Source organism: Coenobita brevimanus, chromosome 47 (assembly GCF_032717465.1).
Source record: "Coenobita brevimanus isolate Jiangsu-jjx chromosome 47, ASM3271746v2, whole genome shotgun sequence".
NCBI lineage: Eukaryota > Metazoa > Arthropoda > Malacostraca > Decapoda > Coenobitidae > Coenobita > Coenobita brevimanus.
The window spans coordinates 22,546,365-22,573,142 of NC_137000.1; the positions used below are offsets into that span (position 1 = coordinate 22,546,365).

The following is a 26,778-nucleotide window of genomic DNA, read 5'->3' on the forward strand; positions in this document are numbered from 1 at the left end:
GAAAGAGAGCAAACTTCCAGCAAAAGGAAAGAGTTTGCCTAGGCAGGGTATAAGCACAGAAGCAGAGTTCCTGAAGACAACAGGAGGGACCTCATCAGGCCCATATGCCTTGTCAGTATTAAGGACAATAATGGCAGACAGTACATCAGTTAAAGAAATTTCAATATCAGCCATGAGGAAGGCTGAGGGGGGGAAGTAGGGTTGCCATAAGTCCAGATTTTCCCGAACATGTCCTACATTTAGGCGTCAAAATCTTCGTCCGGGAGGAATTTTAAAGATTCTTTAAAAGTCCGGAATTTCAGCATCCATAAATTTTTCTCGAAAAATTTCATATACTATTACACTCTCATGATGAGAGAGAGAGAGAGAGAGAGAGAGAGAGGCCTTCGTTGTTTTCGTCAGCTGTTAGGTGTTGCCAACTTGGCTGGTTTAGTGTTAGCAGCTAGCCAAAATGTCCTGCCGTTTCCAGGTGTTCAGCCACGAGCTTATTTCTTTATTCCCTCCACAGTGCTACTGTAGCCATAAAATACATGGTAATTGCACACAATTAAAGGCTTAGTTTTCATTTTTACACCTTAACATTTGTTATTCTTATGGTCTTTTTCTGCATCTAAGGCGCTTTAGCAATTTTCAGTCATATTCTAGCCAATTTTGTATTTTGCCAGTTTTTCATAATATTCACTGCATGATAGTATTGTGATCCCTACCCTGACGTATGGAAGCGAGGCATGGACCTTACAAGAGGGGAACAAGTCAAGAGTGAGAGCAGTGGAAATGAGTTACTTGAGAGGAGCATGTGGAGTGACGTGGAGGGACAGGTTGACGAATGAAGAAGTGAAGGAACGCTGTGGGGTGGATGTGGATGTGGTTGAGAAGATTCGGAGAAATACACTGAGGTGGTTTGGACATGTGGAGAGAATGGAGAATGAAAGACTGACTAAGAGGGTGTATGTGGGTGAGGTGGGAGGAGGGAGAGGGAGAGGTAGACCAAGGATGAGGTGGAGGGATGGAGTTGAGAGGTATATGAGGGAGGGGGGGTGAGTTGGGTGGAGGGTAGTCAAATGGTGGGTGACAGAGCGACTTGGAGGCGTTTTGTCTGCAGCCACCCTTTGCGGGATTAGGGCGTCGGGCTATAGATAGATAGATAGATAGTAAAAATATTAAAGACTGTGTTACAGTATAGAATGACTGGTGTGTGTGTGTGTGAATATAATATATATACAGTATATATATATATATATATATATATATATATATATATATATATATATATATATAAAGTAAAAACTCGCTGAACGCTTTATATATATATATATATATATATATATATATATATATATATATATATATATATATTTATCGTTTCGTTTCGTTTTTAAAGGCTCCAACATGCTTGCATGTGTCGGCCTTGGTCACCTAATGGCGGCTCTCCACGCTGCACGATCCATTGCAGCCTCCCTGTTCAGTCCCTTAACCCTAAGGTCACACTTAATGACCTCGTCCCATGTCTTTCTCGGTCTACCGCTCATAACCCCACCCCCAATATTAACACTTCTCACCTTCCTCTCCCAATTATCATCCCCCATCCTCTCCACATGTCCAAACCACCTCAATCTACCTCTCCTCATCACAACACCAATACACTCCAGTCCCATCCTACCTCTCAACTCTTCCATTGTAAACCCAGCCCCTCCAGGCCTTGGACGCAGGGACGCACTGCACATCCACCTAATAATTGTCATTTCTGTACATCTGAGCCGGCGAATGTCTTCCTCCTTCACTGCCCAGGTCTCACTGCCATACAGCATCACACTCCTAACACATGCTGCATACAAAGACCCCTTAGCACGTAGGGAGAGCCCTCTCAATGTCAGGAGAGGCAAGAGCTCCCTGAACTTCTTCCAACCACTTCTCACCCTAGCCACAGAGCACACAACATGTCTCCCAAATAACAAAACTCTTCCACACACTCAAGAGATTCACCAGCAAGTTCAATCCTTTCACGTCTGACGATCTCCACCTGCTCACCCCGGCACGCCGCACACATAAAATCAGCATTATCTCGCAGTCCACCTCTGACACCACTACATCTCTTATGCACCCATTTATCACACACACCGCACAAGATGGAATTACTTCCCACGCCCTTGTGGCAAACTGCACATGGCCACTCTCCCTCGTCTTTGACAGTACCGCCACCAACCCTAGATATCATCACTTTTATTTTATCTGCATTTACCCTTAAACCCTTTTGCCCCATGCCATCTCTCCACTTCCTAAACCTTTCCTCCGCCTCCCTTTCATTCTCTGCAATCAACACCAAATCATCAGCATACAACAACTCCGACAGGAGTCCGTTTCTAAAGTCACGTGAAAGGGCTTCAAGTACCATGGTAAACAACATGGGACTCAAGACTGACCTCTGATGCACACCAACATTCACGGAAAACTCATCACTCAAATCTCCATTCACTCTCACCTGGGTGTGAGCACCCACATAGATGGCCATAACCACCCTAACCAGCCACTCCTCCAAGCCAAGCTTTCTCATTGCCCACTTCACCACCTCTCCAGGGACTCTGTCAAAGGCCTTTTCCAAATCAACAAAAACAAAATAAAGATCCCTTCTCCTACCAATATATTTTTCCTGAAGCTGTCGAACAATGAATATGGCATCAGTGGTCCCCCTACCTGGCATAAACCCAAACTGCATCTCATCAATAGTCACTCTTTCTCTAATCATACCTTCTAAAACTCTCTCCATTACCTTCATTATCTGATATAAAAGCTTTATACCTCTATAATTTCCTCTTTCCAGGGCATCACCCTTCCCTTTATACGCATTTACAATTACACTCTTCAGCCAATCATCTGGGACAACACACTCATATATATATATATATATATATATATATATATATATATATATATATATATACTGTATATATAAAATCATTCGGATCTCCTTTCCCACCCTAGGGCAGGGTTAGGAGTACCAGTGTCCAGACAGCCAAATTTGCCCAATTCAATAGGCCACGATTCCATTCACTCATCATCCAAGCCCCTGGAATCCTGCCTCTATCCGATACGCCAAAAACATTCACCACGTTCTGTGGCTCCACATAAACGTATCTGATCTATATATATTAATCCCTCTAATATCCAAACGCCAAATATCCGACCATCCCCACTAACTGGACATAATCGTCCTGGGATCCAATATTCCCAAAATGGGCCAAAAACCGCAAAAAAATCGAAAAAAATCTGACTTTTTTCCCACCCATAATTTGAAATTGCCGACTGGCGCCGAACAGCTGTTACACCATGGTCCCTTCACCCCTTCCTTCCTCCTCCCTCCCCCCTCCCCTGTCAGGGTTGCCATTTGGTATTTTTCATTACCAAGTGTGGGCCAATTTGGTAATGAAAAATTTGTTTGGTAATGAATCAGAATAATGCATTACCAAATGGATTTTTCACATGTATGAGGATACACAGGATGGAGATGGTGGATTGTTTGCTCTCTCTGATTAATCTGCTACCCTACACAGCGTGAAAATAATCAACATGGTGTTAATTATAAGGAGAGTGATTACATATATTTCCACTTGTATATATAATTAGTGAAGAATAAATCCTAGCTTTACGAATTTGGTAATGAAAAGTTAAGTTTGGTAATGAAAGTTGAGGAGATTGGTAATGTGGCCGTTGCGATCTGGCAACTCTGTTACCCTGCCATCATCAACAGTCACAGCTTAACTCCGGTCGAGAGCAGATGCTCATGGCAGTGCAAGCCACAGGTGCTTGTTTTTTGTGAATAAACAGTGAATAAACTGCAATACCTTGCCACTAGAACACACAGGAATTTACAGTGTTGTGCAGTGTTAAGAAATTAGAATTTAGAGTGCAGAGGATTAATTGTGGACTACAAACTGGCGGTTCAAACCAGTCCAGGAGCCAGGGACTTGTAAGTACTCAGAATGTTTAATATTGTATAAACTCACCTCTAAAACCTCATTTTATGGTTCTTTTGCATTTATTTCAGTCTTTTATGTCCCTTATTGGTGTGATTTGGGTCTTAAATAGGTGCAATGCATGTCCAGAGGGAGTTGTATAGGTGTTTCTCTGAGTTAGGGTCCATAAGTACAAGTCCATAAGCTGGGGCCCAATATCCGGACAGGACCACTATCCAGACCTGCCTGTGGCTCTATTACGTTGGGTATTGGAGGGATTACTGTCTATATATATACAGTAGGCTCGCACATTGCGCGAGAGATTGGGCGGTCCACTGGGAATTTGCGTACTGGGAATACATAATCGTATGGGAATAATTACATATGGGCGGTACCCCCTCATACCTGGACATTTTCTGGCCCTTAGAGACATAATAAAGGTCATATTTTTCAGACATTTTACTAAAGCTATAGCTACAATAACAAAAATATGGGTAGTCACCTTAACAACAGTAGACAACAGGCATGATGACCTTAAATAACAGGGGTTCTGAGGCGCGGCAACACTTACAGTGCCGCACTCCCCACCGCACCAACACTTCCCTCCACAGACTCCTCTTGAGGACCTTCCCCAGGAGCATCAAAGTCACTCACTTCGGCCATAAACCCTTCAAAGTCCAATGCTGACACTTCTGACATTGCATCCTCTTCATCCTCAACAGTGGAATGCCAGGGAATTCCTGCGCATCAACATGATGACACGTGACGCTCTGTGTGAGGGGTGGTTGTGCACTAACAGAAAATGGCATTTTTGAGCCACTCCTTGCCTCTGCCTCATGTTCTGTAGGGTAAACTCGCGCATTCAAGGGTTTTTGGTTATGATTTTTGGTCACTCGCGCACAATGCGAATCGTGCACTGTGATGATGCGCACTGTTCAAAGCTACTGTATATATATATATATATATATATATATATATATATATATATATATATATATATATATACAGTATATATATATATATATATATATATATATATATATATATATATATATATATATATATATATATTTATATATATGTATGTATATATACAGAGCCTCTGTGGTACAGTGGTAAAGTGTGCATTTTCATACACTGAAGAGCGAGGGTTCACGCCCCGCCAGGGTAATAAACTTTGGGAGCGTTCTTCTGGCCACGTACTGCATTGGTGGACATCAGGGGTGCTGTGGTTGAACCAGTGTTGCATACTATAACGTATGCTTGCACCCAGTCAGCTTGCGTGGGCCAATTACACTTGGTTCACAGACCACACACACATCCAAAGCCACTACAACACTACAGTTACACTTACAAGCACTTCTCACCCTACATACAATCTCTGCTAGACAGCCTAAGCCACTTGGTAGAGATACATTGGCTGCATCGTCCCCACTTCGGTCGGGATAGGCCGGTCCTGCAGTGGACACTCAAACGGGTGATGAGATGATTTGAGAGATATATATACAGTATACATAGTATAAATAGGTTTCATAATGTCAAAGGCCCAGATTGTGTGCTGGGGGGCAGGGGGGAGCATGGGTTTCAGCGGAGGCATCTGGTATTTTGAGAGTTCAGATATGGCAACTCTTAGGGAAGTGATGGAGGAACAGCACCGGAATCGTCTAAGGTGAAATTGGAGGAGAAAGTCTGAGTAAAGAGATCTGCTTTATCAGTAGAAGAAATAGCTACAGAGCCTTCGTCTCTTGCTTCCATTCTGATCGTTCTGCGCATCAACTTGACGACACGTGACGCGCTGTGTGAGGGGTGGTCGTGCACTAACAGAAAATGGCATTTTTGAGCCACTCCTTGCCTCTGCCTCATGTTCTGTAGGGTAAACTCGCGCATTCAAGGGTTTTTGGTTATGATTTTTGGTCACTCGCGCACAATGCGAATCGTGCACTGTGATGACGCGCACTGTGCGAACCTACTGTGTATATATATATATATATGGAGCCTCTGTGGTACAGTGGTAAAGTGTGCGTTTTCATACACTGAAGAGCGCGGGTTCACGCCCCGCCAGGGTAATAAACTTTGGGAGCGTTCTTCTGGCCACGTACTGCATTGGCGGACATCAGGGGTGCTGTGGTTGAACCAGTGTTGCATACTATAAAGTATGCTTGCACCCAGTCCGCTTGCGTGGGCCAATTACACTTGGTTCACAGACCACACACACATCCAAAGCCACTACAACACTACAGTTACACTTACAAGCACTTCTCACCCTACATACAATCTCTGCTAGACAGCCTAAGCCACTTGGTAGAGATACATTGGCTGCATCGTCCCCACTTCGGTCGGGATAGGCCGGTCCTGCAGTGGACACTCAAACGGGTGATGAGATGATTTGAAATATATATATACAGTATACATAGTATATCTAGGTTTCATAATGTCAAAGGCCCAGATTGTGTGCTGGGGGGCAGGGGGGAGCATGGGTTTCAGCGGAGGCATCTGGTATTTTGAGAGTTCAGATATGGCAACTCTTAGGGAAGTGATGGAGGAGCAGCACTGGAATCGTCTAAGGTTGAATTGGAGGAGAAAGTCTGAGTAAAGAGATCATCTTTATCAGTAGAAGAAATAGCTACAGAGCCTTCATCTCTGGCTTCCATTCTGATCGTTCTAAAGCGGTTGTTGTTGACGGCCACTCTTCTTTCTCTACGGCTATCAATAGTGGTGTTCCTCAAGGCTCTGTCCTATCACCTGCACTCCTCCTTTTATTCATCAATGACTTTCTAAGGCATACATGTAACACTGTTCACTCATATGCTGTTGACTCCACCCTTCACTGTTGAGTCCGCCTCCTGCAATGTCCATCTCAGCAGTTACTTCAACAGACAAGAAATGAGACTATGGCACACACAATGTCTGACTTGGCTCATGTCTTTGACTGGGGATTAAAGTAAACTTGTTGCATTTAATGCATCAAAAACTCAGTTCTGACATCTTTCGATTTGTCAAAATCTACCACCAAAATATCCTCTAATTTTAAACAGTTCCCAACTCAATCCTTCATTATCTTAGATCATACTTGGGGTTTCATTCTCTCGAAATTTATCTTGGAAGGATCATATTACCTTCCCTGTATAATCTACTTCCAAGAGATTAGGTGTGCTAAGCCAGCTCCGTTCCTTCTTTCTCCCTACACAGTTGTTGACTTTATTCACGGGTTTTATTAACTCCTGTGTAGGTTACAATTCTCATGTATGTGGAGGCTCCCCACATACAGTTCTTCTCAATAGTATGAAGCAAAGGCTTTTCATCTCAATACATCTCCGCCTCTTACTGGCTTCCTTGAACATGTGCCTCTTCGCCACATTGCTGCAGCATTATCTCTTTTCTATCACTACATCAATGGTCATTGCTTCACTGAATTGTCTGCTTGCATCTCAACGACTGCGGCGGGTGCGCAGCACCCGTCTAGCAGCAAATTCTCATCCCTTTTCTGTCCAACTCTTTAATGTAAGAGTGAACAGCTACTACCAACCCTTCATGTATGCAACTGGTCAACTCTAGAAATGTATTTCTCTGTATTTTCTACTGACTATAACATCCAGTGTTTTAAACACCTTGTGTCGAAGTGTCTAGAAATGAATATATCTTGAATCTGGGTTCTTGTTATCTTTGTATTTTTTTGTTGGAAGGAAAAATTGAGGACATCTAGTCTGGTTCCTTCTTCCCTGCATAGAAAAAAAAAAATACGCATATATCTATGAACGGTATTGTAGCACAGTTAGGAAGCTTACTAACACCTCTTTCTTACCGATTTTGTTCTGATTTTTTTCCGTTACTATATTCTTTTGTGTTTTTCTTGCAATCTAAGTCGATACTGAACAGACATACGAAACAAACCAGGAGATATTAATGAGTAGGTTGGAAAATAAATCGTTAAGGAAGAGGTGTTGGGGAGCCTCCTTACCCGGCGAGAACACTGGCCAATGACCGACTGAAACCTATATGGTACATTAAGAGAGAGAGAGAGAGAGAGAGAGAGAGAGAGAGAGAGAGAGAGGTGGATAGACAAGCAGACGAACAGACAGATCGATAGGTTGATTGAACTGAATGATTGCTATAGACAGATATGCAGTCAAACAGATATAAATAAATATAGAAAGAAAGACGGACAAATATAGATAGATGGATAGATAGATAGACAGATTGAAAAAGAGACAGGTAGTTAGGTTGATGTATACGGTAATTTTTTTTTTTTTAATGCAAGAAAGAAGGAACCAAAGGCCATGAGCCCGCAGTAACAGTTCCCTCCAAGAGAAAAACAGAATACAATAGAGAGCCAAATTCAAGATCCGATCATTTTGAGATGCCTGGACACACTGCGTTTGAAAGACTGGAGATCATAGGCAGCAGGAAATACAGACAGAGGGAGACAGTTCCAGAGCTGACCTGTTGCATAAATGAAAGACTGGGAGTAACGGTTAACTCTTGTATTAGAGAGTTGGACAGAAAAGGGATGAGAGTTTGCTGCCAGACGGGTGCTACGCGCCCGTCGTAGAGGTGGAGGAATGCAAGCAGACAGTTCAGAGGAGCAGTGACCATTAAAGTAGCGATAGAAAAGAGATAAAGATGCAACAGTGCAGCGAAGAGACAGAGGTTGAAGGGAGTCAGTAAGAGGAGGAGAGTTAATGAGACGAAAGGCCTTTGACTCCACCCTATTGAGAAGAGCTGTATGTGGGGAGCCTCCCCTCACATGAGAGTTGTACTCCACACAGGGGCGGATAAAACCCCTGTATAGAGTCAACAATTGTGCAGGGGTAAAGAAAGAGCAGAGTCGGCTTAGCACATCCAATCTCTTGGAAGCAGATTTTACAAGAGATGTAATATGATCTTTCCAAGACAAGTCCCGAGTAAATGAAACCCCAAGCATGTTCAAGGATGATGCAGGATTAAGCTGAATATTATTAAACATTAGTGGGTATACCTGTGGAAGATTTTGTCGGGTTGATAGGTGTAAGAACTGAGTCTTAGATGCATTAAAAACAACCATATTATTATTACTCTAGTCAGAGATACGAGCCAAGTCAGACATTAAGTGTGCCATAGCCTCATGCCTTGTTTGTTGAAGTAACTGTTGAGATGGGCATTGTGGGAACCGAATGGAAAGGTGAAGGGTGGAGTCATCAGCGTATGAGTGGATAGGGTTAGATGTACAGCTTAGAAGATCATTGATGAATAAAAGGAAGAGAGTTGGTGATAGGACAGAGCCCTGAGGAACACCACTGTTGATAGATCTAGGAGAAGAACGATGGCCGTCTACAACAGCGGCTATAGAACGACCAGAAAGGAAGCTAGCGATGAAGGCACAGATAGAAGGATAGAAACAGTAGGAGGGCAGTTTGGAAATTAAAGATTTATGCCAGACTCGATCGAAAGCCTTTGAGATGTCAAGTGCAATGGCAAAGCTTTCGCCAAAGTCCCGAAAGGAGGATGACCAGGAGTCTGAAAGGTAGGTGAGAAGATCGCCAGTGGAGCGTCCCTGACGGAACCCATATTGACGATCGGAAAGAAGGTTGTGATAGGAAAGATGACTTAAAATTTTTCTATTGAGAATTGACTCAAAAACTTTTGAAATACAGGACGTTAAAGCAATTGGACGATAGTTGGAGGGTTGGGAGTGGTCACCCTTCTATGGGACTGGCTAAATGAGAGCAAACTTCCAGCAAGAAGGAAAGGTACAAGTTGACAGACAAAGGTAAAAGAGTTTGCCTAGGCAGGGTGTAAGCACAGAAGCACAGTTCTTGAGAACAACAGGAGGGACCCCATCCGGCCCATATGCCTTGTTAGTACTGAGGCCAGTGATGGCAGAAAATACATCAGCTGAAGAAATTTTAATGTCAGCCATGAGGAAGTCAGAGGGGGGTAGTGATGGATAGACATGGAAAACTCGATTCACTTTGGTGACTCGAGTTTTTATGAGTCACTCACCGAAGAGAATCGGGTAGTTGAGTCACTTGATTCACCAAGTCAGTAGCCTGGCTGCAGCAACCGTTACTTCTGCCAGCCGACTAGCCGAGCAAGTCGGTATTGGGTGAGAGAGCGTAGCTCGCTCGCTCAACACTCGGTTAATCATTGAATGTTACCAACTCCCCTCCTATTCATTATTGACTAGCGTTTAACTATGGACCTGATGCAAGAAAATTTTAATTATCGGGTAAAGAATGAAACACCTATATTACATAATAAAAAAAAAAAACTTTACTATTCCGTTAAACAAATTGAATAAATGACATATTTAGAGCAAAAACAAACATAATCCATTAAACTGTGGCAGTTAAATTCTATCTTTCTATCTATTGGCCGACGCCATTATCCTCGATGGGGTTACCAAGACTGAATCGTCTCTAAACCAACCTTTCTCCCGCCAGACATTACCTTCCTCCCACTCAAACCCACTCACCCTCATATTCCTCCTTACTCCATCCCTCCACCTCATTCTTGGTCTCCCCCTACCACTAATCCCTCACACCTCACTCTCAATCTTTCACTCTCCATACATTTCATAATATACTCTCTTTACAAATTAGCATTTAAAAAAACAAGTTCACGGACCTTTAATGCTAGAATAAAACAGAAATGAAAAACACAGCGACCTGTTATTTAAAATCCTTCCCGATTCGTGAGTCACCAGTGACTCGGTGAGCCGGGCCTTGGCCGGGCCCCACTGCATCTGTCCGGGGTGGCCTGAGTCATGTAATTCGAGTTCTACGAAATCTTGTTCACACTCAATAATCAAGGCTGGAACACGCTGCCTGCAAGTGGTCCTGTGCTATGAGTGGTGATGTGTGCTCACACTACTGTTCATACCAAGCAGTGGTGTGAACACTGAGCAATACTTATACCGCGACCGGGTATTTCAAACTCGTGAGTAGTGAGCCGGGTCGGGCCCCGCCACATTTGCCCGGAGCGGCCTGAGTCAGTCAAGTTCTAAAGTTATAAGTCACTCGTGACACTCGTGTCCACAACTCGAGGCTGAAACCCGCAGCCTGCCACGAGCTGAAGGTCTGGTCACTTGGTCAGTGATCAGCCATTGATGGTGTGATATGAGTGGTGGTGTGTCCTCATGCCAGGCAGTGATATGAGCAGTGCACATACCACTCTCGAGTCTCAACCGAAATATAATGTTAGAATATAAACTATTACTAAGTGAACGAGTTAATTAAAACAATGACTCGATACACCCGATTCAGCGAAAGGAATCGTTCGATTTGAACGATTGACTCGTGAGTGGATGTTGGAGTGGCCCTGGTGAGAGAAGATAGTGTTTGGAAACTCCCTGTACTGTTGTTTGCAGATGATACTGTGTTGTTGAGTGAAGACGAAGGGGAGCTGCAAGGCTTGGTGGATGAGTTTGAGAGAGTGTGTAAGAAACGGAACCTAAAGGTGAATGTAGGGAAGAGTAAAGTGATGGTCTTTGAGAGAGGTGAAGTTAGTGAATGTACAGCGAGGTTGGATGGTGAGGAATTGGAAAATGTGAGTACGTTTAAGTATTTGGGTAGTGTGATGAGTAAGGATGGAGGTTTGGAGGGTGAAGTGCTTGAAAGGGTACAGCAGGGAAGAAAGGTTGCTGGTTCCTTGAAAGCAGTGATAAGAAACAGGGAAGTGAGCATGGAAGTGAAAAAGTTACTACATGACAGTATTGTGATACCAACTCTAACGTACGGAAGTGAAGCTTGGACATTGTTGGAAGGACACAAGTCAAGAGTGAGAGCAGTGGAAATGAGTTATTTAAGAGGAGCCTGTGGAGTCACGTGGAGAGACAGGCTGACGAATGAGGATATAAAGGAACATTGTGGTGTGGATGTGGATGTGATGGGAAGCGTTATGAGGAATACACTGAGGTGGTTTGGCCATGTGGAGAGGATGGAGGGTGAAAGACTGACGAAGAGAGTGTATATGAGTGAGGTGGAGGGGGAAAGAGGGAGGGGGAGGCCGAGGATGAGATGGAGGGATGGGGTGGAGAGGTATATGAGAGAGGGGGGTGTGAGTTGGGAGCAGGGCAGTGAAATGGCGGGGGACAGGGCGACTTGGAGGTGATTTGTTTGTGGCCACCCCAAACGGGATTGAGGCGTCTGGCAATAGATAGATAGATAGATAGACTCGCGAGTCTTACATCACTAGTGATGGAGGAACAGCACCAGAATCGTCTAAGGTGGAATTGGAGGAGAAAGTCTGTGCGAAGAGATCTGCTTTATCAGTAGAAGAAATAGCTACAGAACCATCAGAGTAGAAAAGAGGAGGGAAGGATGATGAGGCAAAGTTGTTAGAAAGATTTTTGGCAAGGTGCCAGAAGGAGCAGGAAGAATTCGAGTTGGAGAGTTGAGAGCATTTAGTATGGATGAAATTATTATTAGTAAAGCGAAGAACAGACTTAGCACGATTCCGGGCAGGAACGTAAAGATGATGTGATTCAGGGGTGGCTTGGCTCCGGTACCTTTTGTAGGCCCTCTCCTTGTTGCGGACAGCATTAGAACAAGCGTGATTAAACCAAGGCTTTTTTGTGCTAGGCAAAGGGTATGAGAAAGGAATGTATGCTTCCATGCCCGAGAGAATAACCTCCGTAATGCGCAAGGCACACTCAGATGGCTCCCGGCCATGGAAGCAATAATCATTCCAGGGAAAATCAAAGTAGTACTGCCTGAGGGCCTCCCAGTCCTCGGGACCAAAATGCCACAGACGACGTTTCCCTGAAGGGTCCACAGGCCGTACCGGAGTGATAGGACAGGTTAAGGTAATAAGGTTGTGATCGGAGGAGCCCAATGGAGAGAAAAGATTAACAGAGTAAGCAGAAGGATTAGTTGTGAGGAAGAGGTCAAGTATGCTGGAGCTCTCTCCAAGGTGGTCAGGGATACGGGTAGGGTGCTGTACAAGCTGCTCTAGGTCATTAAGGATAGAAAAGATGTAGGCTTGTTCACCAGGTGGATCCGTGAAAGGAGAGGAGAGCCAAAGGTGGTGGTGAACATTGAAATCTCCTAGAATGGAGATTTCAGAGAAAGGAGAAATGGATAGAATGTGTTCCATTGTAGAAGTAAGATAGTCGAAGAATTTTTGATAGTAGAATTAGGGGATAAGTAAACAGCACAGATATATTTAGTCAGAGAATGACAGGAAAGCCGAAGCCAGAGTGTAGAGAATTCAGAAGAATCGAGTTCAGGAACACGAGAGCAAGATAAGTCGTTGCGTATATATACACAACAGCCACCTTTGGCTTTGAAATGAGTATAGAGAAAGTAGGAGGATATAGAAAAGGGTTTGCTGTCAGTTACCTCAGACACCTGAGTCTCCGTTAGAAAAAGAAGGTGAGGTTTAGAGAAGGAGAGGTGGTGCTCAACAGAGCGAAAGTTAGAGGAAAGGCAGCGAATATTGCAGAAATGAAGAAGAAGAGAGTCAGACAGTGGTTCCAGGCACCTCGAGTCGTCACCGGGAGAGGGGCGGACGGTGGGGGCATTTATGTTCCCCCCCCCTGGGGACTCCGAGGCTTGATGAAAAGACGCTATTTTTGTCGAATTTTGAATAGGAAGTGTAGTGTGTACTGTGCATGTAGTTTGGTGTAGATAGTTAGAGAAATTTGTACTGGAGAGCATGCTGGCCTACTCTCTGTGTAACTGAGACACTGAAAAAGTTCAGCAAAGGGGGATGGTCAGGAACTAGTCCTGAGGGCTGATGAAACGGGAGCTCCAGCACTCCCTGTCATCAGCTTTCCATCCACCTCGGGAGCACTGCCCTGCTCGACTGGTGCTACAGTCTACTCCTACAGAATACGTAGAAAGATTGATTGTTAAACACATAGTTTATTTTTTACCTAATTGCAGGTGGGGCCCCCGCCAGCCACGCACGCAACATAGTGCAACCTTCACTTGATTCTACACTGAATTCCATGGCAAATGGTTTCCTAGGACTCAGGAGGTATATACTACTTAGGTCGTGACCATCTAACCAAATTACTGTTGGTTATAAGATCTACTGAGTAAATTAACTCTCCACCCGGATGGGGGCCATAAGGACTTAACATCCAGGATGTGGTTGTGACTGCAAACAGAGTGCGAGTGAAGGGTAGCGAAGTTGTGGGAGAGGGCAGGACTCAGTGAAGGAGGCTAGGGCGCAAGTGTGAGGGAGTCATGCAGTTTCCAGCTTGGTCGTCACCCAACCCCACTGTCATTGGCCAAAAATAAAAACAGCCATGCATACTATCCATTATTTACTTTCCTCTTTCATCCCTCCTACATTCCCCCTCCCCCCCTCCGACACACACACACACACACACACACACACACACACACACACACACACACACACACACACACATTCTATACTTGTCCGTTCTTCTACTTTCACTTCCCTCCTCGCGTCAAATATCCTCCCCCTCCCACCCGTCATTAACTTTCTTCCTCCATTGGGGTCGTATTTCCTCTGGGTGCTTTGATACTTCTTTAAGCAAAAATAAATAAATATATATATAATGAAATGTTAGGCACCATGAGTAACTTCCTTTGGAAATTGAATTTAGGTAAAACCAAGATTCCATTTGGACAAAAATGCCGAACCGAACGGTGCTAAATGTATAGTTAACAAAATACATAATTTTCAACTCCATCATTATTTCCAAGCAAAATCATAGTTAACATATCTCAAGGAAATATAAGTTCTGATCATGTTTAGGTCATATTTAAAAATGCTGTTGTTTCTACAGGTTGCATACTAACAAGGTCTTCATCGCATGTCATTTTGAAAAGTAAATTTATGGATCATAAACCCTTGATTTTACCTGCAGCAAAGCTGATAGGTCTATATGAGATATACCTGGGAGATCTTTTTGTTTTTTTCCTCCTTCAAGGAAAATTCCATTATCTGCTCTGAGCGATTTTCTGAGTTCTCTCTTTCTTCCCCACGCTCCAGTTTTACATACCCAATGTTTTCAGTGTGATTCATTGGCATCCATTTATATCGCAAACCACCCTTTTTGGGGCTATGATTCACCCAAACCACCTTGTCAGTAATAGGGAACTCATATGAAATCGCGAGGTTAAAAAGATTTAAAGGAGAACTAGACGTCAGAATCATAAGTTTCGCCAAAACATGGTTCTGATTTTTCAAGATCTTTTTGTTTTACCTAACCCTATCATCTTTCCGTTCTAATTTTGGTCCTGTTCAAAAGAACATTCATGAGCATTATATAAACCAGACTTGATGATACATAAGCTAACAAAGGTACCCATACCCTTCGGCTGTACCCTGGACATTCTTCCGTCCTTACCTTGGCATAGTTATCAAATCCTCAGTTGCATTCGAATCGCATATTTCAGCTTTGGAAAAGCCTGAGGTTTCCTTCACATTAATTAGCTTCATTGTATTGATTTTTGTAAGAAAATGCCACAGAAAAAAGAGGAGTTTTTGTATTGACGGATACTATCTACTTGCAGCTTTAATATGTCCTTTGAAGGCACTTCTTTAAAATGAAAACCAGATTTTATACTCGTTTATTCCCTAATCATTTTATTAAAGAAATACAATAAATCTGAAGTTAATGGCAAGTTGCTGGTAGGAGATTTGTGATAAAACAGAAATAAAATTTAGTGACTTTCAATGAAATATCATCATCAATTTGGAAACACGACATATATGAATATACATCACATCAATTATTACTTTAAGACAGTTTGGCCATGTGGAGAGGATGGAGAATAAGAGACTGACTAGAAAAGTGTATGAGTGAGATGGAAGAGGGGGTGTGTGGTATAAAAGTGGGGCTTACTGAGAATGCTTCAATGTCAAAAGGGTTGGATCAATTATGACCGTTTCTGAGTTCTATGTTAGATTTCTTCGGGGTCTTATGCTTCGTGTTCCGAAGCTTATGTTCAAGGTCTTTTAGCATTCTAGGGTCAGATAGGTCCTGGCTGCATCTGAGTAAACACCTACCTGTATTTCTTGCAAAGTAAAGCCTTATGAAAGAAGATACTTTTTAAGCCAACATTATGACAATTTACTTAGCAAGAAAATTCTTTTATTTACCGCTGACACCGAGACTAAGTTACTGAAGATGGAGACGTTGCTATGAGCTGAACGTTTTAACGGAACTCAAGATACTACCCCTGCACAGTGGAAACATTGGTTCTGCACCTTCACTAATTTACTCGAGTCCGTGCGTGGCGACACTGCACCAGACAAGCTTAAGCTCCTCTTTAACTACGCGTCCCCTTCAGTCTATATTCATATTGCTGATTCCAAGACCTACACTGAAGCTATTGAGGTACTGAAGGCTGTTTATGTGAAATCTACAAACGTCATCTTTGCTCAGCATCAGCTCTCTAAACGGAAACAGCTACCCAGTGAATCCACAGACCAGTTTCTACAGTCGCTGAAGCTGCTATCCAAGGAATGTGAGTTTAAGGCTGTGACTGCAGATACTTATACCCAGGAAGCCATCCATGATGCTTTTATATCTGATCTCACTTCACCTATGATTCGTCAGCAACTCTTGGAGATAGAATCTCTAACTCTACATGAAGCTGTGCAGCTCGCTCGAAGTTTGGACTTGACTCAGAGGAATGCTGAATATGTTACTCCTCAACTCCATGAAAACTACTCAACCTCTCCTAATGAAGTTAATTCATCCTGTCCCACTCTAGAAGCTGCTGAATATATAGGGACAGCTGCTGCCTCCCAACCCTCGTTTTTTCTGTGGTCGGTCCCGTCACCCTCGAGCTTGATGTCCTGCTCGGACCGTTGTATGCAAGGTCATTCTGCCGGTGTGTGTAAATCTTGGAAGGACAGAGAGGACAGATTGAAGCGTGAGTCTGTAGCTACAATTTTGGCTACTATACCTACTGTTCTACTCCACCCAACGGATCTGCTGCACCTACTCCACACTGTGGCTCTGCTGCAACTAAGGACCCAGTTATAGATGATGCTGCTTCCTCCAAACAACCATGCTGTTTTGGTGAGTCTGTAGCAACCATTTTGGCTACTATACCGACTGCTTCTACTCCTCCTAGCACCCCAGTGCAGGGAGTCACCTTGACGTGGTGGCAGAGCTTGAAGCGTGGCTGGCACGGTCACCTACTTTAGAGGCGTGCCTACCTTTGTAGGGTCTGGCATTTGTCAGCCTTGCAGACCAAGCACCCCCTACACCCCCTACGTCATTGATTGAGGATGCCTGTTGGTGATGTTAGTCCCTGCCCATTTGCCATCCAGGGCAGGACTGTTGCCTCCCCATTTGCTGTGGGTGGCGTCCCGTAATGCTGGGAGATGGGAGTCCTGGAGGTTGAGTGATGCTGCACAGTGCGCCCTGTAGCTAGCAATACATCTCTTTGGTCCCTTATTCTGGCTCGACAGGTGGCCTGGTTAGGCCTGACCAGGTCAATCATATGTTCATGCGTTGACTAGGGTCAAGTGGGCACTGGGGGGCCTGGTGGCTCCTATCGTCCTGGAGTCACCCTTCTCTGGGTCCCCCAATTACCTGCATATACTCTCTAACCACCTCTGGGGTCGACAGTGGTATCACCCCTGGCACACGGCCTCCCCCTGTTGTGCTCCATGGTGGGTGTAGGGGTGGGAGAGAGAAGTTCCTCAATTCTTTATATGAGAATGAACCTGAACCCCTGCGCAATTCAACTGCAGACACGATTGTACTGAGGAATCTACCCAGTTCCTTGATGTTCAACTCTATCCATTGTCTTTTCAAAGAGTTTGGGGTTGTTTCCTGCATTAGATTGCACAGCGCAGATGGAAATGGCACTCTAAATAACTGCTATGCAGCATTCCTGGATGCTTCTGCAGCAACAGCTGCACATGCTGCGGCACCTGATTTGTCTTTGAGGGGACCTGATGTATTTGACCTCCTTGATGCAGTCAGAGAATGTCATTGATGATGCTGAAGATTATGTGCCTAACATATTTACAGATTATGTGTTCCAGAATGATAAACAGAGTTTCCCCAACCCCTGAGTGGTTTGTGGCTTATTATAAGGAGAACAACTCCAACCTTATCCATGCATATCAGTACCTCCAGAAGGAGGTGAGTTCCATGCCAAAGGAAATTATCAAGCGCTATGGCAAGGGGTTTTTATTCCGTGCTAAGAATGTTATTCAGGGAAGGATGTCGCAACACATGGCTTGCCCCTCCAACTGTTCACAACAGTACAGCCCCACAAGGGCTTTGATTACTCTTTCATTACTTTCATGTGGTAGTCTTTTGTGAGGACCTGCATGATTTTTCTGATTCAGAGATTATGGGTATGTATCCTGACAGTGTGTTGTCCGTTTGCAAATTAAAGCAGAAATTGGTGATACTTTCTTTGGATCACACTTACCAGACCATGATGACATCGGCCCCTTATGGCTTAGGGTGAAGTCATTTCACAACAGGCTTATGCAATGTTACAATTGTTTTGAGCATAGACATCTAAAGAAGTTTTGTAAGAACGGGGCCTGCTGCAATCACTGCTCCTCATTGGAGGCACATGGCCCATCAGAATGTGACTCTGGGCCTTATTGTTTTCACTGTCAGGGTCCCCACTCTTCATCCTCCTCCTCGGGAGGGAGTAGTGCCACTCATGTGTCTACCATGACACTGACTCACTCTATGGCAGAGACTTCTGGGACACCTAAGGATGGACAAAATCATCCTGCTGCGACTGATTCTCGTGTGGGGGAAAATGTTAAATCTCCGTCTCGGTCTGGCAGCCAGAAGGGCTCTGACTGGAATGTGCACCATAGCAGATCTCCGAAGAGTACCCCGGCAAGTATCAAAGGCCCTGCAAAGGGGTGTCACAGGCACCTTTTAATAATCAGCCTTTGTCATCATCTGTTTCTGGTGCTTGTGCATTACCCCATGGCGGTAGTAGCACCTACCTCCGGCAGCCACCAGTTTCTGAGGCAGAGAAAGACAAGAAAAGAAAGATCAGTCCCCAGTCTAATGATGATGATAAAGAGGGAGTTGAGCATCTACCTCTGAAAAATATGTCTTCACTACTCACCTCTCCTTCTCAAAAGAAATCAAAGTTGGGCTTTAACAGTACACTTGATGGTAGAAACGTCCAGGAACGCCCTTCTTGGTCAAGGGAACATAGACTTCGCCATCCTGGAACAACACACCAGGAAGTGCAAAAGAATCGTCGAGGTGGCTCCTTAAACAGGTTGGTCCATAAATGTTTAGTTGTAGAAGGTGACCATCCAGAACTTCATATGGATATTGCGGCATCCTCGCATGTTGAGTCCCGGTAGGTACGGCTCATATCCTCTTCAACACACCATGCCTAAGATTATTCAGTGGCATTGTAGGGGTTTATGTGCTAATTGCGAAGAAATTGCTATCTTGAAGAACACATTTGACTGGGATGTCCTTTGCCTGCAAGAAATGAAGATGGGTTATCATCCATTCAACCCAGGACTCAACTATGTGTACCATAGCTCACTGTCTCCCACAGGTCTTCGGGCAAAAGGTGGGGCAGCTATTATCATTAAAATGAGCGTTCATCATACTCAAGTGGATCTCCCAACTCGCCTGCAGGCCCCTGCTGTGAAGGTATCACTACACAAAATGTACACTGTTTGTTCACTGTATCTCCCGCTTGAGGAAGCAGTACAGTTGGATAGTCTCCAGGAGCTGGTGGAGATGCTGCAACCTCCTGTCTTGTTACTCGGGGATTTTAATGCCTACAACATTCTGTGGGGTGGGAATGCCACTGATGTGTGTGGCACTATGGTTAAATCATTACTCCTGTTAAATAATCTGTCATTACTTAACGATGGTGCTCCTACATACATATGTAGAACTCTAACACCTACTCTTCCATTGATCTAAGTATTTGTTCCTCCGATTTATTGCTATTTCTCAGTTGGTCTGTGTCACAGTGTCTGCATGATAGCGACCATTTCCCAATCATAACTGACACCCTTCAGGGGTTGCCTCCATCAGCACCTTCAAAGTGGTGTGTGGATAAAGCTGACTGGGAAATTTTTCTGCTGCCTTCGATTGTTCCATTGATTTCTCATCTTTTGAGACCCACATCCAAGTGTATGATTACTTCTTCGCGCAGGTCTTAAGAGTGCTCAGGTTTCTATCCCCAGTTCTTCTGGCAATTTTCATCATCCGGTTTTCCTATGATGGGATAAAACATCTGCTAACTTGAGACGCATTACAAGGTCTTGTTATAGACGTTATAAGTGCAATGTTTCTCAGGAAAATTACTTAATATATCATAGAGCACTAGCAAGAAAAGTAAATATTTTAAATGGGCTAAATGTAATTCGTGGCACAAATATATAGAAAGTGTTACATCTAAAACACCCATAGGGAGAGTTTGGACTAAAGTGAGGAGGCTGTCCGGAAAATTGACTCCCCACCCACCTCCTTGTTTGAAGGTGGACAGAGCTGTGGTTTCAGACCTGGAAGAGGTGTCTAACATCCATGTTCGCTATTTTGCCAGTATTTCAGGTTCAGCGGGGCGTCAGTCAGTATCCCTTTTGGGTTTTGCAGTGACGGACCATGCAAAGTAGTTCTGGCTCATTGGGGCATCCATCGGCACCCCCTTTGGGCTCTGCTGTGACGGACCAGGAAGTATATAATAGGCTTTTCATATTCCAAGAATTGACTCAAGCTCTACAAGCTGCAGGGTCTTCTGCCCCCGGTGAAGATGGCGTACATTACGACATGATTCGCCATATTCCACATGAGTATCTGCTGCTTTTGTTAGACATTTACAATGCAATTTGGTTCTCCACCACTCTTCCCAAGAGCTGGAGGATGTCAGCCATTATTCCCATTCCTAAGTCGGGAAAAGATGCCACACTTCCAACGAGTTACAGACCGATAGTGCTTACCAATTGTTTGTGCAAATTATTTGAGATGGTCAACAACAGGTTAGTTTGGTGGCTGGAGACTATAGGCCACATTTCCCCTGTGCAGTTTGGTTTTCGTAGAAATTGGTCCACCATGGACTCTCTTTTGCACTTGACGACAGATATTCAGAACCGTTTCATTACTAACAAACATACTCGTTTTTTTTTTTTTTTTGACTTGGAGAAAGCGTATGATACAACATGGCATATGGGTGTATTGTCCAGCTTATGATCTAAAGGTTTGTTTGAGACCATGTTCCAGTTCCTGCAGTTTCCTCCATGTGCATTATATCCGAGTCCGAATTGGTCTCACAGTCTCCCCCCAAAGTTCTACAACCTGAGGGCAGCGTTTTAAGCATCACATGTTTCATCATGGCCATCATTGGAGTAGCTGAGAGAGTTGAGAATGAAGCTATGATCTAAAGTTCACTCTTGGTTGATGACTTTGCCATATACTGTACAGCAGCCGACTCCAATACTGCAAGACTGCAGTTGCAAAATGCCATCAATGCAACACAAATGTGGGCTGAGGAGTGGGGTTTTCGCTTCTTCCCCCCAAAAAATGTAGCTATCAAGTTCTCGAGGAGGAATTCGGCAGCAGTTCCTCACCTACTCCTGGGAGATAACATCTTGTCCTATGAAGATAAGGTGCATTTCTTGGGGCTTACTCTTGACAGTAGACTTACTTGGAAGGATCATATTCTACAGCTAAAGACCACTGTCTTGCGGTCTCTTGAAATCCTTATAGTTCTTAGTGGGAAATTTTGGGGTGCTGACAGACCTGCACTTCTCCGGCTATATGATGCCCTATGTCGTTCTAAATTGGAGTATGGTTGCCAGATATACTCCTCAGTGGCCAAGTCTGCCCTCAATCTTCTAGACCCTGTTCATAACTCAGCAACGAGAATCTGCATGGGTGCCTTTCGCATTTCCCCTGCAGAGAGTCTGTATGTTACGGTGGGTGAGTTACCCTTGGATCTTCGTAGAGATGATCTTAGTTTGCGGCTTTTGTTTAAGACTCAGAGTTCCTTGTCTAACCCTGTCTACCGCCTGATGAAGGACTTTCGTCTTGCAGGGAAGTATGAGGAAAATATGAGTTTTCCAAGGCCTCTTCATATGTATGGGTTTTTATAGGATACTTTTTTCGACAACGTTCAAGTACGGCAAATCTCTTATTCTCTGATCACTCCTTGGATTATTCCAGAGGTCCATGTTTGCAAACCTGCCTGTACTAGGCAGTCGAGATTATCAGCTGAAGCTAGAGCCCTGTTTCTTAACATTCCCAGATTCATGACTCAACCACTAAAATTTACATGGATGGGTCAAAATTGGATTCTGGCATTGGCTGCACAGTCATCCTTGAGGATACGGTGCATCAGGCAAGACTCCACGGTGCTGCTTCAGTTTTTACCTCTGAGCTTCATGCTATTGTCCATGCATTAGAGTATGACAGTAGGGAGAGCCAGTTTACCCTATATTCTGATTCGCTGAGTGCCCTTACAGCCAATCAGAATTTTTCCAGCACTCGCCCTTTGGTGCAGCTAATTCAGGAGTAGCTATTTTGTCTAGCTTCCCATTGCAAGAGACTTCATTTTTGCTGGATTCCTGTTCATGTGGGTGTGCCAGGCAATGAGGAGGCAGATGTCGTGCCTAAGGAAGCCGTTCATGGTACTCTAGGTAACTTTCCTGTCCCTTTTGCCGATCTGTGGGGAGGCTCCCCACATACAGCCCTTCTCAATAGGGTGGAGTCAAAGGCCTTTGGTCTCATCAACTCTCCTTCTCGCACTGGCTCCCTTCAACCTCCGTCTCTTCGCCACACTGTTGCATCTTTATCTCTTTTTCTATCGTTACTTCAATGGTCACTGCTCCTCTGAACTGTCTGCATGCATCCCTCCACCTCTACGACGAGCGCGTAGCACCCATCTAGCAACAAACTCGCATCCCTTTTCTGTCCAACTCTCTAATGCAAGAGTTAACCGTTACTCACAGTCCTTCATTTATGCAACAGGTCAACTATGGAACTGTCTCCCTCTGTCTGTATTTCCTGCTTCCTGTGATCCCCAGTCTTTCAAAAGCAGTGTGTCTAGGGATCTCGAAATAAACGGATCTTAAATTTAGCTCTCGTTTGCATTATTTTGTTTTTTTTTCTTGGAAGGAACGGTTTGCAGGCCCCTGGCCTTTGGTTCCTTCTTTCTTGCATATATATATATATATATATATATATATATATATATATATATATATATATATATATATCAAATTTCATCAGGAGGAAGTGGCAGGAGAGGTGGTCATCCGCCACTGTCACAAACAATTAATTGAAAGCAATGGATCCTTCTGTGTAGGTTTGGCCGGTGTCGGACAGCACTCCGAGCAGGCTCTTTGATGTTGTTCTGACCAGGCTTCGTATTGGCCATACACGGTTAATGCACGCCATATTTTATGTTGTGGTGACGCTCCCCTTTGTGATGTTTGCCACGTCCCTGTGGCAGTGGAGCATTGCAGAAAATTTCTCTCCCCAGGAACTGTTGGTTTTGGTACCCACAGTGTCTCTGACATTTTAGGTATTTCTGCATATATTTTCAAGGTTGCGAAATTTTTGTCAGATTGTGACATACTTTATGACATTTAACTTATAGATTTTATTGTGTTGTTTTTTCATTTCAGTTTTCCTAGTTATTAGGCGCTGAATGACCACATCGGTCCAAGCGCCTGGCCTTTGTGCCAAACTTTTATCACTCACTCACTACTCCACCCAACGGATCTACTGCACCTACTCCACCCTGTGGCTCTTCTGCTGCAACTACGGACCGGTTATAGATGATGATGCTTCCTCCAAACAACCATGCTGTTCTAGTGTTTCTGTAAGGGTGAATAATGTCAATATGTATGCTCTAATTGACAGTGGTAGTGATTCTAGTTTTATGCAAGCTGAGGTAGCTGAGCAACTGGGCCTGAACATTACCCCTTCTAGGGTAAACGTAACTATGACATCTTCATCCCCATTCTCAGATACATGGGGCATTGTACTGTTAACCTTAATGTACTTGGAAATGAGTATTCAAAATTTAAATTGTGTGTTCTTCCTCATCTGTGTGCTAAAGTAATTCTAGGAAAAGACTTTATGAAGATGCATAAATCAGTTGAATTTGACCTTCATGGACCTAGACCTATGCTGTTTGTGGAGTTGCTTCTTTGTCCTTGGATCCTCCTTCCCTGTTCCCTAACTTGACCCACAACTGTAATCCTGTCTCAACTCAAACTCATAGGTTCTCTAAGTCTGATGAGAATTTCATTCGCGAGGTAGTTCAGTCCTTGCTTCGTGAAGGGATAATAGAGAAGAGCCGGTCTCCCTGGAAAGCTCATGTTTTAGCAACTAGGGATGATCGCCATAAGTGCCGCATGGTAGTTCACTGTTCTAGAACTATCGTTTTACACTACTAGACCCTTTCCCAATTCCTCGCATTAATGACTTGGTTCATAAAATGGCAAGGTATACGGTGTTCAGTAAGCTTGATCTTAAAAGTGCTTATACCAGGTTCCCCTCATGGATGAGGAGAAAATGTACACTGTTTTTTAGGCTGATGGACAATTATTTCAGTAAACTAGGATCCCATTTGGTCTGACTAATGCTGTGGCTTTCCAACGTGTGATTGCTAGTTTGATTACTGATGACAACCTGGAAGCCACTTATGCTTTTATTGATGATGTTATAATCTGTGGATTTGGGCAAAAAGATCATGATCGTAATCTTGAGCGCTTCTTGGAAGTAGCTTCTAAATGTAATCTTACCTTGAATGAGGCCAAATGCCAGTACAACTTGACTCAAATAAACTACCTAGGATACTGTATATCTAACGGAACTCTACGCCCTGACCCTGAACGTCTCTGTCCCCTGAGGAACTTGTCTGTCCCTTCAGATTCGGCCTCTCTCAAGCGTGCTTTAGGCCTCTTCTCATATTATTCACTTTGGATTCCCAGTTATTCTAGTCGTATTCTAGCTCTCTTAAACTCAGTTTTTCCCCTTGGACTCCCAAGCAACTCGGTGCTTCAACTCCTTGAAAGACGAGATTTGCAAAGCGTCTCTGGATGCATTTGATGAGACTTTGCCTTTATAGGTTGAAACTGATGCTTCTGCTGCTTCTTTGGCTGCCACTCTTTCTCAGCATGGTTGTCCGGTAGCTTTCTTCTCGATGACTTTGACTACCTCTGAAAGGCTCCAATCTGCCATGGCAAGAGAAGCTACTGCCATCATTGAAGCAGTGCGTAAGTGGAGATTATTTCTAATTGGTAGACGGTTCACTATTGTGAATGATCAGCAGGCAGTATCTTTTATGTTCAACTCTCGTCACTCGTCCAAAATTAAGAATGACAAGATCTTGCGGTGGCGACTGAACTCTCTGAATACCTGTGTGATATCAACTATCGACCCAGAGTTGAGAATATTCCATGTGATACTCTCCCACGGTTGCAATGCCACTTCTAATTCTCGCTTTGTTTCCCTAGAAGAGATCCACATATTACTTTGTCATCCTGGTGTCACTAGACTATACCACTTGGTGAGGGCAAAAAATCTGGCATATTCATTAGAGGATGTGAAAAGAGTTTGTTCACAGTGCTCTGTCTATTCTGAATTGAAACCTAAGTGTTTCAGACCACCCTCAGCTCATCTCATTCATGCTATGCATCCCTTCGACCGTATCCTATTGATTTTCTAGGTCCTAAGCCTTCCTCTACTCGCAACAAATATCTTCTGGTTATTGTGGATAAATACTCTAGATTTCCTTTTGCATTTCCTTGTCTACACATGTCTGCTCAGACTGTTATAGCTTGTTTTCTGAAACTGTTTTCTCTATTTGGTTGCCCTTCCTCTATCCACTCTGACAGGGGACCGCAGTTTGTATCCAAGGAAGTTTCTAGTTTTCTCATGGAACAAGGTGTAGCCATGACTCATTCCACCCCCTATCATCCTCAGTGCGAGAGGGAGAACGGGACTACATGGAAAGCTGTGCGTTTGGCTCTTAGATCTCGCAATCTTCCCGGGACTCACTGGGAACTAGTGCTAGACAGTGTTCTTCATGTTGTCAGGTCTCTTCTTTGCACTGCCACTAATCAAACCCCTCGTGAAAGACTGTTTACTTACCCCAGGAAATCCTGTAATGGTTACTCTCTACCAACCTGGCTTTCCTCCCCTGGGCCTGTTCTCCTGCGCAAGTTTGTCCGCCAGTCTAAGTCTGATCCTCTGGTGGAACCTGTCGACCTTGCGAATGCCACTCCTTACCATGCCTGGGTCCGCTATCCTGAAACTACTGTCTCCACTAGGGACCTGGGACCTTCCCCCAAGGCTCTGGTGCTCTCTGAGGAGTCTCTACCCCCTATGCCTGATCAGCCTTCAGAGAACCAGGGTTCATCTGACTCTGTGCCAGATCTTCAGACTTCACTGGAGAATGATTCTCTCTCTCTCCCCGACAGGCTTCACTCGTTCCCGACGAACAGCCTACTTCTAGCATGCCAGAACCTGTTCGTCGTTGTACCAGAATTTAAAAACCTGTAGATAGGCTTACTTACTAATAATTAGGTATGTAGGCTAATTTTTGTATATATAATTGTGTAAATAGATTTAATTATTGAATTGATTGAGTTGTGTATAATATTTGCTTGGAACTTTATTCAATGGGATGAATGTGGTATAAAATTGAGGTTTACTGGAAATGCTTCATTGTCAGAAGGGTTGGATTCATTATGACTGTTTCTGAGTTCTTTGTTAGATTTGTTCAGGGTCTTAGGTTTCGTGTTCCGAAGCTTATGTTTAAGGTATTTTAGCATTCTAGAGTCATATAGGTCCTGGCTGTATCTGGGTAAACACCTACCTGTGTTTCTTGGTAAGTAAAGCCTTATGAAAGAAGGTTTTTAGTCAACCCTATGACAGGGAGAGCAT

The 26,778-nt window shown here is 43.9% G+C and overlaps 1 pseudogene; it reads left to right on the forward strand.

Moving 5' to 3' along the window:
- The window catches only part of LOC145399115 (uncharacterized), a 111,504-nt pseudogene extending 85,110 nt beyond the window's left edge, over positions 1-26,394 (forward strand).
- The last annotated feature ends 384 nt before the right edge of the window (positions 26,395-26,778 follow it).